This window comes from Lampetra planeri, chromosome 43 (assembly GCF_965212315.1).
Source record: "Lampetra planeri chromosome 43, kcLamPlan1.2.h2, whole genome shotgun sequence".
In the NCBI taxonomy this organism is placed as follows: domain Eukaryota; kingdom Metazoa; phylum Chordata; class Hyperoartia; order Petromyzontiformes; family Petromyzontidae; genus Lampetra; species Lampetra planeri.
The window spans coordinates 8737776-8755288 of record NC_136149.1 but is presented as its reverse complement, the minus strand read 5'-3'; the positions used below and the strand labels follow the sequence as shown (position 1 = coordinate 8755288).

Genomic DNA, 17513 nt, shown 5'->3' with positions numbered 1-17513 from the left:
ACGGAAAGACCCAAAGAATAATATAGCTGGTATTAGATTTACATATCGCAACTGCATCTTACAATCACTGAAAAACCACAGATGAGTGTGAAGGAAACAGTCTTCCCACATGGGTTTCCATGAGTTTGTATTTGGGTCTCTGTTATGATGTTTTAGTTTTCCATAGAGAATCATCGTTCTTGCAAATTAAAACTCTCACAGTCGCTGAGCAACCACAGACATAAGTAGGAAGGCAGCAGCAGCAGTCAGGCGGTTAGCCATATCCACCAGAATTTTCTGAAGCTCTGTAGTCCTATATAAATATTAATATGACATCAGCCAATCAATTAGTGTTTCTACATGTGTTTATTTTGGTCTCTATGTGTCTCTCTTGGTTGGTATGGGTATCTGGGGCTCTATAAATCTTTGGGAGTCTCTGGATCTTTACGGGTGTCTATGGGTCTCTATAATAATGTTCCGTTTTTACAAAGGGCATCATTGTCGTTCATGTAAATTGCATCTCTCATGGTCGCCGAGGAACCACAACAACGGGAAGGCAGCAGCAGCCGGGCGGTGAGCCAGCGCAGCCAACAATGGTGCATGCTCTGCGGTCCCCTATGTACGAGGAGAGGTCTTCAGCCACTTGCCAAATGTGTTTATACGTGTGGGAAGGAACCCAGAGAAAAACCCAACGTGTGTGAGAGGGGCAACACAGATGGAGCAGATGGAGCAGATGGAAATTGGTCCGCACTTTTCAGCACCGCTGTCTGCTGGCGAGCCAGGATATGGCTCCTGTATGACTCCCACGGGAGAGAAGGGAGTTATACAACGTCCACCGACTCCCGCTGCTGCCTCCAAAGTGCTGACTGCTATGCACGTACAGGGCACGTGCATAGCAGCATCCACCGACACCGCACGGCAAGGTGCAGGGTAGAGGCTGGTTATTGCAGGTATCTAACTCGGGAATCTAAGCAAAATGTTTATTCATAGAGCGCCTTCACTAAAGGCTATTTGGAATGCTGTAGTTGACAGGGGCGTACTGCAAGGGTTTATTAATGAGTGACAACGAAAGAGGGGTGCTTAGGGATCACGAAAGGGCTGTAGAGGAGGGACGAGAAGGAGTGGAGGGGCAAGGGGAGGAAAAAGGAAGGGAATGGACGATGGAGAAGAGGTGAGGCTTTAAGAGAGGAACAGAAGGAGGTGAAGGAGGAGGGCTGCCTTAAAATCCAGGGGGAGTTTATTCCAGTGGATGAGTTATAGGCTTGGGCTGAGAGGTGGCGAGGAGATGTCAATGCAGTGGTTAATTCTTGAATCTATCTGTGAGGAGTTGTGTGTGTACTGGGTTTTCGCTGGGTTCTCTGATTTCCTAACGCACAAAGCCAAACTCTAAGTACTTGTAGTAGGACCCTCCCGATTAATTATTGAAACTCGGCGAGGTTTAACCAAGAGTCCCAGGGACTCACAGAGATATAAAAACCCACATTGAGATCCATAACCTCACAAAGAACTCATGGACTCGAATAGAGATCCACATACTCACATATAAATAAATAGACTCAAATAGAGGCCCATAGCTGTAAATAGAACCACAGCCTCGCATATATATCTACAAACGCACAAAGACACCCATTAGACTCACATATAGACCGATAGATTCCCATAGATGTCCATAGCCTCACAGAGACCCATAGCTTCACACAAAGACCCATACACTGACATAGAGACCCCTAGGCTAACATAGAAACACGTTGACGTACATAGGTAGCTGATAAACTCACATAGAGACCCACATCCTAATATAGAGACCCATAGCTTCACGTAAAGAACCATACATTCAAACGAAGACCCATATACACAAATGTAGATCCATAGATTCACAAAAAAACACATATAGAGAATCATAGCCTCATGCAGATAACCAAAAACTCACACAGACGCATAGACTTACATAGAGACCCACAAATTGTGACGACCACAGCCTCACATAGAGATCCATTCACTCACACAAAGACCCATTGCATCGCATAAAGACTCAGACTTCCATAGATATCCGTAGACTCACATAGCGAAACTATAGACACACAGAGAGAACCATAGATGGACACAGAGACGCATAGAAGCACAACGTCATCTTTATATTTACAGAGACCCATAGACTTCCACATGGACCGATAGTTTCACATAAAGACCAAAGAACTCACATTGACTCGAACAGAGACATAGAGACTCACATAGAGATCCATACACTTCCATAGAGACCCATCGTGTCACATGGAGATATATACACACAGAGAGATTCATATATCACATTAAGACACATATACTCACATAGAAACCCATAGCCTCACATGCTGACCCATACACTCACATAATAATGAATAGACTCATACAGTAAGGGGAAAAAGTATTTGATCCCCTGCTGATTTTGTACGTTTGCCCACTGACAAAGAAATGATCAGTCTATAATTTTAATGGTAGGTTTATTTGAACAGTGAGAGACAGAATAACAACAACAAAATCCAGAAAAACGCATGTCAAAAATTGTATGAATTGATTTGCATTTTAATGAGGGAAATAAGTATTTGACCCCTCTGCAAAACATGACTTAGTACTTGGTGGCAAAACCCTTGTTGGCAATCACAGAGGTCAGACGTTTCTTGTAGTTGGCCACCAGGTTTGCACACATCTCAGGAGGGATTTTATCCCACTCCTCTTTGCAGATCTTCTCCAAGTCATTAAGGTTTCGAGGCTGACGTTTGGTAACTCGAACCTTCAGCTCCCTCCACAGATTTTCTATGGGATTAAGGTCTGGAGACTGGCTAGGCCACTCCAGGACCTTAATGTGCTTCTTCTTGAGCCACTTATTTGTTGCCTTGGCCATATATTTTGGGTCATTGTCATGCTGAAATACCCATCCACGACCCATTTTCAATGCCCTGGCTGAGGGAAGGTGGTTCTCACCCAAGATTTGATGGTACATGGCCCCGTCCATAGTCCCTTTGATGCGGTGAAGTTGTCCTGTCCCCTTAGCAGAAAAACACACCCAAAGCATAATATTTCCACCTCCATGTTTGACGGTGGGGATGGTGTTCTTGGGGTCATAGGCAGCATTCCTCCTCCTCCAAACACGGCGAGTTGAGTTGATGCCATAGAGCTCCATTTTGGTCTCATCTGACCACAACACTTTCACCCAGTTGTCCTCTGAATCATTCAGATGTTCATTGGCAAACTTCAGACGGGCATGTATATGTGCTTTCTTGAGCAGGGGGACCTTGCGGGCGCTGCAGGATTTCAGTCCTTCACGGCGTAGTGTGTTACCAACTGTTTTCTTGGTGACTATGGTCCCAGCTGCCTGGAGATCATTGACAAGATCCTCCCGTGTAGTTCTGGGCTGATTCCTCACCGTTCTCATGATCATTGCAACTCCACGAGGTGAGATCTTGCATGGAGCCCCAGGCCGAGGGAAATTGACAGTTCTTTTGTGTTTCTTTCATTTGCGAATAATCGCACCAACTGTTGTCACCTTCTCACCAAGCTGCTTGGCGATGGTCTTTTAGCCCATTCCAGCCTTGTATAGGTCTACAATCTTGTCCCTGACATCCTTGGAGAGCTCTTTGGTCTTGGCCATGGTGGAGAGTTTGGAATCTGATTGATTGATTTCTTCTGTGAACAGGTGTCTTTCATACAGGTAACAGGTTGAGATTAGGAGCACTCCCTTTAAGAGTGTGCTCCTAATCTCAGCTCGTTACCTGTGTAGTAAGTTCGAGGAGACGAGGTCGGAGTTGAGGCACACTCTGTTTATTAACTCAGTGACAGGCACAATTGTTGAAGGGGTAACGGCCCCTTCACCCGTACTATGGGAAACCCACCCTAGTACTAAGCCCTCTGTCCTGTTCCCCGGTCCTCCTCTGTGGGCTACGGGAGGCTGACTGATCTGGCCCTGGCAAGCACAGATCTCGGCACCAGCTAAGCCGGCCTTGCCCTGACAAGGGCAGAGGTCCGGGAGCTCTTGGTCCACGCCGCTGGCTTACCCAGCTCGGCCCTGACAAGGGCAGCGAGACAGGGGAGTCCCAGGGCCTAATCTCCGAGTCTTCGATCTTCACTGGTCAGCTTCGTGTCGAACTGGCCTCGAGCTCTCTGGCTCCCCACCTTTTATAGGGATCCCCTCAGAGGGCCGGGGGCGTGGGGGATAACGGATGCGGACGTCAGTGTGACCACCCGTGTGTGTGAGTGCAGACACCCCTGTGTTTCTCGTCCGCCGTTTCTCCCGTAATAACCCCTACATCACCCCCCCCCCCCCCCTGTACAGCTCGCAGCTGTCCCGGCTGCAACAATCCCTCAACCCCCAAGAATAAAGATTAACCCCAGTCAACACGCGTGTGCCTCGTAACCGTAACAATAACAAGAACAAGTGTAACAACAACAACAACCGACGGTCCCCTATACGTACCTACTTCCCCAAAATGCAACATATATACAGAACGTGGTTCCCCATCCCCATGCACACAACAGGAAAAAAACAGGTGAGTGAGCCCACCAGCAGCGGAACGTGCGCGGTAAGCACTTTACAATAACCGGCGCGTCCTGGCGCATGTTTGTGCAGCGGGCCCATCACAAAGGCCCGACCCGGTAGGGTCGGCGGCAGGTGGTGAATGTACAGGTGCGCGGCGCACCGGCATCCTGGACGAGCCAGCGTCGACCTCCTCGGAGGAGGCTGGCGGCAGAGAGGGCATCAGTCCTCGGACCCCTGAAGATGGAACAGTCAGCAGCGGATCAGAGGCAGACAGCGACCCCGCCCTCCCGGAGTCAGTGGACCCCCCACATGTTCGGCCATAGTCATGAGAGGAAGCATGTGGAGCAAAGAACGGCTTCAACCGTGAAGGGTGGACAAACCACCGACGTTTCCCCCATTTAATGCGGACACATTGCGGCCGCATAACCTGCACAATTTCCACGGGGCCCCTCCACGGCCTCAACAACTTAGACGAGGTGGCCAATAGCACCTGGGGGCAGTGCAGCCACGCTCTGTCACCCGGGTGCCATTCGTGCGTGTGTGACCGGCGCGATCGCAACTTTTCATTTTGCTTCTGGCGTGAGGCAGAGTTTTGCATGGCCGCCTCCCGTGCCTCAGCCAACCGGAGGACGTTAAACTTAACATGGTCCGCCAACTTAGATTTAGCGTGCGGCGCGGTACACGTCAGCTGAGTCGCGACAGGCGGGTCAACTTCGCGGCCATACATAAAAAAAAAACGGTGAGAATCCGGTCGCCGCGTGAGGAGCCATTCTGTATGCTGCTAGGACTCCAGGGATCTGAAGGTCCCAGTCGGTTTGGGACTCAGATACCTGGTGGGATAGCATGGACGTAAGAGTCCTATGCAGGCGTTCTACCATCCCATCCGTTTGTGGGTGGTAAAGGGAAGTACGAGGGGCCAAGCCATAGGCCATCGCGTGAAATACTCGACGCCAACCAGCAGGTACTTATTACCCCTCGGCGTGGAGGGAAACGGCCCCAAAAGATCGAGGGTGACAAGCTCATTAACCCGGGTGACCGAAATAGACTGGAGCGGTGGGCCGGCTCCCCTCGCCGGTGGTTTCCGTTGAGCACACTGGGTACAAGATTGCAAGAGATCGTCCACATCCCTTGCCATGCCCGGCCAAAATAAATTAAGCTGGAGCATGGCAAGGGTTTTGAGGGTGCCCAGGTGCAGGAGCCGCTCGTGAGCGGCCCACACAGCCCTACCCCTCAACGCGGAAGGCACCACCAGCCTGTGGCGGCGGATCGTACCATCCCAATGCATGAGGAGGCCCTGGCACAACCCCCATGAGTCAACGCCCGACTTTCCCTGAGCGGATCCTTCCGCGCGACGCCGTAGCACCAGGAGGGAAGCATCCTCCATTTGGAGGCGCCCCCACTCCGCACATGACAAGCCCAATAGGGAATCCTTCCCTCCCACCGCAATAGGGTCAACGTCCGAAGGGGCCTCAATGGCGGCCGCTAGGACCGGATTGTGGCCGTCGTTTGCCGATTTGCAACGCCCCGAGCCCAAGAAACAGGTGCAATCAGAAGCGACCGGCAGGCGTGACAGGGCATCGGCATTGGTGTGGCGAATCCCCTTACGGTAAGTTGTTTCGAAATCGAAATCTTGAATGATCTCCAGCCATCGGGACAACTGCCCCGATGGCTGGTGAATACGCAGGGCATACTGCAACGCCGCATGATCTGTACGGACGGTGAAACGCCGGCCGTACAGATATGGCCGGTACTGTTGGATAAAGAAAACAATAGCCAACAGTTCGCGGCGGGTGACGCAGTATCGCTGCTCGGCCGGAGACAATACTCTACTACCATAAGCCACATCGCGCTCCACGCCACCCACAATTTGTGACAGCACGCCTCCAATCCCGGTGTTGCTCGCGTCCGTGTCGAGCACGAAGGGTATAGAAAAATCGGGGTAGCTTAACGGTGGGGCCCCCACCAGGGCGACCCGAAGAGAGTTAAAAGCGGCCTCCTCCTCCGGTCCCCAATGAAATTTGACCCCTTTGGCCGTTAAGGCATGTAATGGCTTAGCGATGGAAGCGAACTCCGTGACAAACCGGCGGTAATATGAAGCAAATCCGATGAAGCTTCTAACCTCCCCCACCGAGGTGGGAGTTGGCCAGGAGCTGACACAACGCGTTTTGGCGGGATCGGTTGAGATGCCTGACCGGCCGACGATGTGACCCAAATATTTTACAGATTCGCGCAGCAAATGGCACTTTTGTGGCTTGAATTTCAACTTAGCTGCGCGCATTTTGAGAAAGACGGCCCGAAGCCTATCAAGATGTTCCTCGAACGTCTTACTGAATACGATAACGTCGTCCAGGTAAATCAAACACACCTCCCATTGCAAGCCAGCGAGAACCAATTCCATCAGGCGCTGGAACGTCACGGGAGCGGAGTGGAGCCCCATGGGTAACCGATTGAATTGGAAGAGGCCGTGTGGCGTTCTGAAAGCTGTTTTGGGCTTAGATTCGTCGTCCAAGGGAAGTTGCCAAAATCCTGAGAGTAAATCCAAAGTGGAGAAGAATCGCGATCCTGCGAGGGCATCCAGCGATTCGTCCATTCGAGGAAGCGGGTAAGCATCGGCCACCGAGATCTTATTTAACCACCGGAAATCAACGCAGAACCTTAGGGACCCGTCGTGCTTTTTAACCAACACTATGGGTGCACCCCAAGGGCTGGTCGAGGGAGAAATGATGTCAGAAGTCAACATGTCATCTACAGCCGATTTGACATGATCCTTTTCGGCGGGACCTAACCGAAAAGGATTTTGTCGGATAGGAGCGCTGTCACCGGTGTCAATATGGTGGCGCAGCAAATTGGTACATCCGATATCGTATTTATGTTTACTAAAGACGTCGGAAAATTCCCGCAAAAGGGTGCGCAATTTAGCACGTTGTGAGTCGGACAGGTCAGGTGACTCAGCACACAGCGCCTCGAGCCAACCCTCGTCAATGTCTGAGGGCAGCCGCGACTGAGAATCGGTGGCCACCTGGCCAATGATCGGCATCTCCGCAGGTACCGGAACTGCATGTGCGAACACGGTTCCCTGCGAAACCACCGCCGTCCGTGTTCCGACATTTAGGACCGCGATAAACGGGTCCGCATCCCCTTTAACAATAGTCTGGGCCGTCACCAAATCTGGCCCATTTACCCCGGCCCTAAACGGGCCCAGCATAATGCCCTGGTCTGAGACCCCTTTAGTGAATGGTCGACGCAACCGCAGGGGCACCAGCATCTGTGCCCCCGGGGGTACACACACCGTTCGAGCAACGAGCGCCTGTACCGTTGCACAGGCAGTATGCAAGGCAGGAGTGGAAGGCAGGAACGTTATACGTCGGCCCGATGGAAGCTCGATGCATCGCTGGTCAATCAAAATTTTGATGGGCAATTTGGCCAAAAAGTCTGTCTCTAACAGGCACGGAATTGCCAGCGAGGAGGAGACGAACACCGGGCCAGATAGTTTAATGTCCCTGATAGAAATTTGCGCTCGAATTTGGCCGATAATACCTAACGAGCCCCCGTTTGCAGCGTAAAATGGTATGTCGACAGGGAGCAATGGGCGACTCTGAACGGGCAGGATATTATAAATCAAATCCGAAATGATAGTCGCCGAAGCTCCCCGTATCGACCAGTACCCGTACCTACACCCCGTCAATATGCCCCGTGACAACGGACGACCCCGCCGACGCAGCTACAACCCGGTGAGCCAACTCGGACCATTGGCCCAGTTGGAGCGCCCTCCCCGACAAGCCGCGACCCGACGCACCAGCACCCAAACCCCGAGACTCGTGTGTCGGACCATGTGAGAGGGAAGTGGGTGTGCGTGCAGGCCGAACATGTGGGGTGCCACGACTTGCCCGAGGATGTTGCGAAGGCTTGTGAAGAGGACCGTCTGCAGCCCCAGGTCTCGCTCCGCGCTTTCGAGGAGCCCGGCATCCCGACGCCACGTGACCCCGGAGGCCACAATTGTAGCACGCGACGAGCGCTCCCGAAGCCTTGGCCTGCTCTCGGTGGCTCGGTACGTCCCGAGCCGGTCGCTCGCCAGATCGCCATCCCGCAGAACGGTCGGCAGCGAACGCCCCCTCAGATTCGGAAGTGGTCGCCGCCACGGTGTGTCTCGCAGCTGCCTTGTTAGCCTTCCTCTGCTGGGAAATGAGATTGGCATGAATGTGCCTTGCAGCCCGCAATGACGACATGTCCGCATCATCCTGTGCTAGGATGACGAAGTCCAAGTCATCGGCCAGCAGCAAAATTTTCTCGGCCACCATCGCATCGATCCCCTCTTCATCCATACGCGGGAAGGCCTCCTTCGCCAATGACAGCAGGGCCATGCGATACGCAAGTGGTGACTCCTTGTCACCCTTCTGTCGCTCGTAGAAGAGCTGGCGACAATCGGAAGGCGGCCCATAAACCGTGGCCAGCAGCTGCAGTGCCGACTGAAGCGTGGAGCGTGCTGACTTGGGAGCAGCGGTGAGGGTGCCCAGGGCGTCGCCATCCAGCATCGCCGGGAGAGCACACAGCGCCTCGTTGTCTGTCCACCCAGCCATTTCTTGGTGGGCGAGGAACCGGCGCTGGAACCCACCCCAATCGCCGTCGCTTGCTACGAACACCTGCAGGGCCGGCAGGCGTTGTTGAAATGTCGGCTCCGTCCCCGATCCTCTCGCAGCACTCGTACCGTGTCTATGGACAGTATGAGCAATGGCGGCCCCTACTGGAGGTCGCGCCGTCAGTGACGCGCTGGTTTCAGCTTGGTCGGTGCTGGCGTCCACTGGTGGTGATGTGGCAACCCCTGATAGGCAGCCACTGCGACCCGCCCCCGCCGATGACGTGGCGCCCGCTGGTTGGGCCCCGCCACCCGCGTGACGAGCTGGGGCCCCTCCCTCGGCCCCTACTATCCCCGTGGCGGGAATTTCAAGCTTCCTGCCCATCGCAAAGGCGGGAGTTTCTGGCGGGCGTTGTGCATCTTCCTGCCGCGTCGCTCCTCCCGGCCCCAGGCGAGTTATCTGCTCCACCATGGCGGCCGCTGCATATAGGAGCTCCGCCAGCCGCGAGTGGGCTAACGCCAACTCGTCAGCCGACGTCCCGAGCCTCTCCGACGATCCCGCAGGTGTTGGAGCCGGCAGCGGTTGTGCAGGTACGTCGGCGGCGACGTCTTGCACCGCCTCTCCCTCGTCGTCATCCTCTCCTGGGTGTTGGGCACGAGCCATCCGTCTCGTATCCATGCTTGGACCACTTCTGACGCCAGATGTAGTAAGTTCGAGGAGACGAGGTCGGAGTTGAGGCACACTCTGTTTATTAACTCAGTGACAGGCACAATTGTTGAAGGGGTAATGGCCCCTTCACCCGTACTATGGGAAACCCACCCTAGTACTAAGCCCTCTGTCCTGTTCCCCGGTCCTCCTCTGTGGGCTACGGGAGGCTGACTGATCTGGCCCTGGCAAGCACAGATCTCGGCACCAGCTAAGCCGGCCTTGCCCTGACAAGGGCAGAGGTCCGGGAGCTCTTGGTCCGCGCCGCTGGCTTACCCAGCTCGGCCCTGACAAGGGCAGCGAGACAGCGGAGTCCCAGGGCCTAATCTCTGAGTCTTCGATCTTTACTGGTCAGCTTCGTGTCGAACTGGCCTCGAGCTCTCTGGCTCCCCGCCTTTTATAGGGATCCCCTCAGAGGGCCGGGGGCGTGGGGGATAACGGATGCGGACGTCAGTGTGACCACCCGTGTGTGTGAGTGCAGACACCCCTGTGTTTCTCGTCCGCCGTTTCTCCCGTAATAACCCCTACACCTGTATAAAAGACACCTAGGAGCCAGACATCTTTCTGATTGAGAGGGGGTAAAATACTTATTTCCCTCATTAAAATGCAAATCAATTTATAACATTTTTGACATGCATTTTCTTGATTTTTTTGTTATTATTCTGTCTCTCACTGTTCAAATAAACCTACCATTAAATTATAGACTGATCATTTCTTTGTCTGTGGGAAAACGTACAAAATCAGCAGGGGATCAAATACTTTTTCCCCTCACTGTAGATAGCCATAGCCTTCCATAATAAAGACCCATAGTCTCACACGGAGACCCACAGACTCACCTAGAGACCCACAGACTCACATAACTTCACAAGAAGCCAACTCTCATTATTGGCCAAACATCAAATGTATATATGTATGTTGAACTTCTTTCTCACCGTACATAGCCAACCATGCTAATCGGAGGTGATGTAGCAGCACCTTCTGATTCACGTGCGTGGGTTTTTTTCTGTCTGGGCACTCCCCTTTCCTCGCACTTGTTTAAAAACACGCAATGATCGGCTGATAAACATATTCGTGTATATACATATATAGAGAAATGCAGAGCTTGTGTAATTGTTGGGATCGCCGGCTCCTCGCCGTCTGGCTGCTGCTGCTGCTACTGCCTTCCAGCTTTGTCTGTGGAGCCTCGGCTATGGCGATCCATACAAATTACATCAATGACGACGCTACCGTATATACAACTAAACATTAGCATAGAGACCCATAGAAACCCATAGAGATCTACGTAGACACAGAGATTCATAGAGCCTCAGAGACTCATACTGACCAATAGAGACCCATAGAGACCGGAAGAGACACATGTATAAACGCTCATTGATTGGCTGATATTATCTTTAAATATATATAAAGCACGGCAGAGCTTGGACAACTGTTGGTGGAAGTGTCTCACCGCCTGACTGCTGCTGCTGCCTTCCTGCTCGTGCCTGTGGTTCCTCAGCGACCGCGAGAGATTAAATTTGCATGAACGACGAAGGTACTCAATATGTGACACTGCACATTATTACAGACACCCATATATACACTCATAGGGTGGTTCCATTGAGAGTCCACGGAGATCCATATAGACTCATTGAGCCGCAACAGAGACCCCCTTGACACCCATAGGGACCAACAGAGACCCGAGTGAGAAGGCGACTGCCAACATCGTGCACACTGCAGCTGGATTCGGTTTGTTCAACAATGAGCCTGGTGAGTGATCCAGGAGGTGCTGGAGTGTGGATTGGACAAAGGCGGAAGACAGCGACGAGGAGGAGAAGAGGAGAAGAAACGCCAGGACAGAGAGAATTGGCAATTATAATGATGATGACATTCATAGCACGACAGATGTTGCAGACAAGTCAACAACTCAGGGGCGCGGAGCCAAGCTTAGGGCTGCTCGAAATGTTGACCCAGACAGACAGAGATGCCTTGAGACGCTTTTTAAAAGTCAGAGTGCATTTGAAGTTGCCGATGTGCAAAGGGATTAGAGAGTTCCACACGGAGGGGCGACAGCCGAGATCCGACGTGAGGCTGTAACAGTGTAGTGTCGTGTATAGTGTAGTGTATAGTGTATATTAGGTATAGTATATTGTATAGTAGTGTAGTGTATAATGAAATTTAGTGTATAGTAGTGTGGTGCATAGTAGTGCAGTGTATAGTGTAGTGTATATTAGTTGTATGGTGTAGTGTATAAGTGTATAGTAGTGTAGTGTATAGGAGTGTGTAGTGAAGTGTATAGTAGGTATAGTATATTGTATAGTAGTGTAGTGTATAGTGAAGTTTAGTGTATAGTAGTGTGGTGCATAGTAGTGCAGTGTATAATGTAGTGTATATTAGTTGTATGGTGTAGTGTATAAGTGTATAGTAGTGTATAGTGTAGTGTATAGGAGTGTGTAGTGAAGTGTATAGTGACGTGAGGCTGTAACAGTTCGAGGCCCCCTTTGGTGTCCGAAACAGATTTTGAGTGACGCTGCTGCTGCGTCGGGTTCTACCGTGAGCGCTCAGTGCAAGGCGAGGGCAAGTGAGGCGAGCTCTGGTGGAGAACCGGCACAAAGCATTGGCAAATGTCGACCGTGATGCCCGCCCTCAACGGCCGACTTGTTGCGAATGACCTCACACACGAGATCTGGGACGTCAGCTGTGAGTGAAGCTGATGGCGTGTGGTAGCTTGTTTCAGGTCGACGCACAACAGACAACGCAGTGTTTGCCGGGGCGACGGCCGGCAATTAAAACCGTGAACATCTGCGGCCAGCGCCGAACGTGCTCCCACTTGCGCTGTGTCACCAGAGGAGGAGGAGGTAGTGATGGGTGGGACACGCGGTGTGTACGGTGGAGGAGGATGGGGTAAGCGACTTGGAGGTTGGGAACAGGAGCAGGAGGAGGTCGTGATGGGTGGGACACGCGGTCTGTGGGGTGGTGGAGGGCGGGTGACCAAGACTGCAATGGCACCCAGAGGTGGGCGACCGAAGGTGGAGAAGACCTAAAGCCACAGTCGGGGAGGTGAGGAAGATGAGACTCAATAGGTGTTCGCTAACAGCACTTGCTCCAACAGTCTACATGCCAAAACGATGGGAGATTTCACCGTCCTCGTCCTGACCAATGTATCACCGCTACCTCGACCATCAGAGTGATGAATACCTCACCACTATCATGATAATGAACATCTTCATCATGAACACACTACACTGCCACACAGTCACCATCACCACCACAACCACCGCAACCACCACCACCAAAGACAAAGCTTTCCGTATAGGCTTAACAGACTATTGGGGCAAGTGCTGTTAGCGAGCACCTATAAAGGCCGGCACGGCACACGAGGGGTGTGAGTGGTCAGCACCACGCCCGACCGCTTTTGTCTCCCGAGTGGCGATATTTACACACCGCACCATGTACTCATTTGAGGCTGAGTCGACCTAGGGGAGGAGGCCCAGGACCGGGTTGTTGACCATGAGCGGGAATCGAACTCGGGTTGCCGGGTTCGTAGCGCAGCGCGCTCACTGCTACACTACCGCCCCCTACAATAACCACCACCACGACCAGCACCACCACGACCACAACCACCACAACCACCATTTCCGATGCATTGCTGCTGCAGCCTCACCCCTCGTGCTGCTCGTGGCGAGTCCACGGGCAGTGGCGGCTGCGAGAGGCTCGAGCGCTTCACCCAGCAGTGCCTTGGGCACGGCTGCTGGCGATGAGTTAAGTAGCTACGGGAGTGTCTGTGTCTCTGTATAGGTGTCTGTCTTGCTTTGTGTCTACGAGTGTTTCCCCGCGTCTTCCCATGTCCCGCATGTATCTCCGTGTCCCGTGTCCTCCCCGTGTCTCGACGTGTCTTTCCGTGACCCGCCGTGTCCCCCGTGTCTTCAAGTGTCTCTCCGTGTCCCCCCATGTCTCTCCGTGTCCCCCCCCCCCCGTGTCTTCAAGTGTCTCTCCGTGTCCCCCGTGTCCCTCCGTGTCCCCCCCCCCCCCCCCCCCGTGTCTTCAAGTGTCTCTCTGTGTCTGCGTACCAGCCGGCGGCCAGCGCGCCTCGTCTCCCCACGTCTCGGTATCGAACTTTGGCGGTGCGAGCCCCGGGCTCCATGTCGTCGTCTCCGCTTCCCGCCTGCCGCTGCTCCGCAACTCTGCGAGCTCCTCTACCGGTGCTGCGAGCGGCCACGGGCAGAGCGGGAGAGCGAAAGGGAGGGAGCGGGGAGAATTAGAGCAGAGAGAGGAGACGGCGGGGAGTCAGCGGAGAGTGGAGGAATGAGAGAGAGAGTGGGGAGGGAGAGGTGGGAGGTGGACAGGGAGGGTGATGGAAGGAGGAGGGGAAGGGAGAGAGGGAGTCTAGAGCGTAGCGAGAAAATGAGAGGGAGGCGATCAATGGGATGCAGGAGAGGAGAAGCGAAAGTAGAAAAATAGAGAGGGGAGACAGGGAGGGAGAGGGTGCAGCCGTTCGAGGGGAGGGGAGAGTGCGGAGGCATCAATAGCGGAGAGACGAGGAAGAGTCTGCGATTGAGAGAGAGCAGAACGAAAGTATGGAGCTGGTGCAAAGACAAAGACCCCCCGTATAGGCTGTAACAGAATGTTGGGGCAAGTGCTGTTAGCGAGCACCTATGACGGTCAACACGACACACGATGGGGTGGGTGGCCAGCACCACGCCCGGCTGCCTTTGTCTCCCTCGTGGCGATGTTTACACACCGCACCAGGTACTCATGTGAGGCTGAGTCGACCTAGGGGAAGCCCAGGGCCGGTTCAGATAATCGTCACGGGAAACGAACTAGGGGCGCCAGGTCCGTAGCGCAGCGCGCAGTCCGCTACGCCACCGCTCCCCAGAGTCCGTTCACGTCTCTACGCGCATGTGATGAAGACAAAGATCGCCCATGTAGCCTGAACAGACTGTCGGGGCAAGTGCTGTTCGCGAGTAGCGCCTATGAAGGTCGGAACGGCGCATGACGGGGTGGAGTGGCCAGAGCGACGCCCGGCCACCTTTGTCTCCCCGGTGCTGATGTTTACATACCGCACTCAGGTACTCATTGAAGGCTGAGTCTACCTAGGGGAGGCACAGGAACGGTTCGATTCTCATACACACACTCTCTCACTCTCCCACACACTCACTCTCACACACACACACTCTCACACACACTCTCTCACACACTCACACAATCACTCACACACACACACACTCTCTCACTCTCACACTCTCTCACTCTCACACACACACTATCTCACTCTCACACTCTCTCACTCTCACACACACACTCACACACACACTCATTCTCACACACACACTCACACAAAGACAAAGATCCCCCGTATAGCCTTAACAGACTGTAGGGGCAAGTGCTGTTAGCGAGCACCTATGAAGGCCGGAACGGTACACGAGGGGGTGGGTGGCCAGCACCACGCCCGACCGCCTTTGTCTCCCCAGTGGCGATGTTTACACACCGCACCAGGTACTCATTTAAGGCTGAGTCGACCTAGGGGAGGCCCAGGACCGGTTCAGATAATCGTCACTGGTGTTAGCCGTGAGCGGGAATCGAACCCGGGTCGCCAGGTTCATAGCGCAGCGCGCTAACCATACACTACCGCTCCCCACACTCACACACACACACTCTCACACACACACTCACTCTCTCACACACTCACTCTCTCACCCTCAACACACTCTCACACAATCTCACACACACACTCACTCTCACAAACACTCTCACACACACACTCACTCTCTCACACACTCACTCTCTCACTCTCAACACACTCTCACACACTCTCACACAAACACACTCACTCTCACACACACACTCTCTCACACACTCACACACTCTTTCACTCTCAACACACTCTCACACACTCTCACACACACTCTCACACTCACTCTCACACACACTCTCACACGCACACACTCACACACACACTCACTCTCTCACACACTCACTCTCTCACTCTCAACACACTCTCACACACTCTCACACAAACACACTCACTCTCACACACACTCTCACACACACACTCTCTCACACACTCACACACTCTTTCACTCTCAACACACTCTCACACACTCTCACACACACTCTCACACTCACTCTCACACACACTCTCACACGCACACACTCACACACACACTCACTCTCTCACACACTCACTCTCTCACTCTCAACACACTCTCACACACTCTCACACAAACACACTCACTCTCACACACACACTCTCTCACACACTCACACACTCTTTCACTCTCAACACACTCTCACACACTCTCACACACACTCTCACACTCACTCTCACACACACTCTCACACGCACACACTCACACACACACTCACTCACACACTCACTCTCTCACTCTCAACACACTCTCACACACTCTCACACAAACACACTCACTCTCACACACACTCTCACACACACACTCTCTCACACACTCACACACTCTTTCACTCTCAACACACTCTCACACACTCTCACACACACTCTCACACTCACTCTCACACACACTCTCACACGCACACACTCACACACACACTCACTCTCTCACACACTCACTCTCTCACTCTCAACACACTCTCACACACTCACACACGCTCGGCTGGAGAGAGACCGCGTTGGGGGAACTCTCCACGGGGAGAGACCGCGTTGGTTCCCACGACGGCGCCGCCTCTCATCTGGGCCACAGGGAGATGGGAAGAGGGAGCGCGTGCGCGTGTGTGAGGAAGGGAAAGTGGAGGGTGCCCGTGTGTGTGAGAGCGAGAGAATGGCAAGGTGTGTGTGCGCGTGTATGCGCGAGAGGAAGACTGTGTAACAGAGTGTGTGTGTGAGTGTGTGGCAGTGCGAGAGTGAGTGTGTGTGAGAGTGAGTGTGTGTGTGAGAGTGTGTGTGTGTGAGAGTGTGTGTGTGAGAGTGTGTGGGGAGCGATAGTTTAGCGGTTAGCGCGCTGCGCTATGAACCCGGCGACACGGGTTCGATTCCCGCTCACTGCCAACATCAGTGACAATTATCTGAACCGGTCCCGGGCCTCCCCTAGGTCGACTCAGCCTCAAATGAGTACCTGGTGCGGTGTGTAAACATTGCCACTAGGGAGACAAAGGCGGTCGGGCGTGGTGCTCGCTAACAGCACTTGCCCCTACAGTCTGTTAAGGCTATACAGGGGATCTTTGTCTTTGTTGTGAGAGAGTGGGTGAGTGGGTGAGTGTGTGTGGCGGTGTGAGACTGTGGTAAGCTTTGTGTGTGTGTGACAGTGTACTGTGGTAAGGTTTTTTTGTGTGTGTGTGACAGTGTGAGACTGTGGTAAGCTGTGTGTGTGTGTGACAGTGTGAGACCGTGGCAAGCTGTGTGTGTGCGTGAGACTGTGGTAAGCTGTGTGTGTGTGTGACAGTGTGAGACTGTGGTAAGCTGTGTGTGTGTGTGTGAGACAGTGTCAGACTGTAGTGTGTGTGTGTGACAGTGTGAGACCGTGGTAAGCTGTGTGTGTGTGACAGTGTGAGACCGTGGTAAGCTTTGTGTGTGACAGTGTGAGACTGTAGTAAGTTGCGTGTGTGTGTGACAGTGTGAGACTGTGGTAAGCTGTGTGTGTGTGTGAGACTGTGGTAAGCTGTGTGTGTGTGTGAGACTGTGGTAAGCTGTGTGTGTGTGACAGTGTGAGACCGTGGCAAGCTGTGTGTGTGTGCGTGACAGTGTGCAAGAGGGACAGCGTGGAGGCAGGGAGGCTGTGTGTGTGTGTCTGTTC

General features: G+C 53.3%; 1 protein-coding gene across 1 annotated transcript in view; it reads right to left on the bottom strand.

Annotated features, from left to right (window-relative positions):
* LOC144732526 (SLIT and NTRK-like protein 2) overlaps positions 1-17513 on the bottom strand; it is a 78965-nt gene that overhangs the window by 60379 nt on the left and 1073 nt on the right. Inside the window, exon 2 of the mRNA XM_078613933.1 lies at positions 13818-13952. The gene's annotated coding sequence lies outside the window, so the exon portion shown is untranslated. The remainder of the gene's footprint in view (positions 1-13817; positions 13953-17513) is intronic.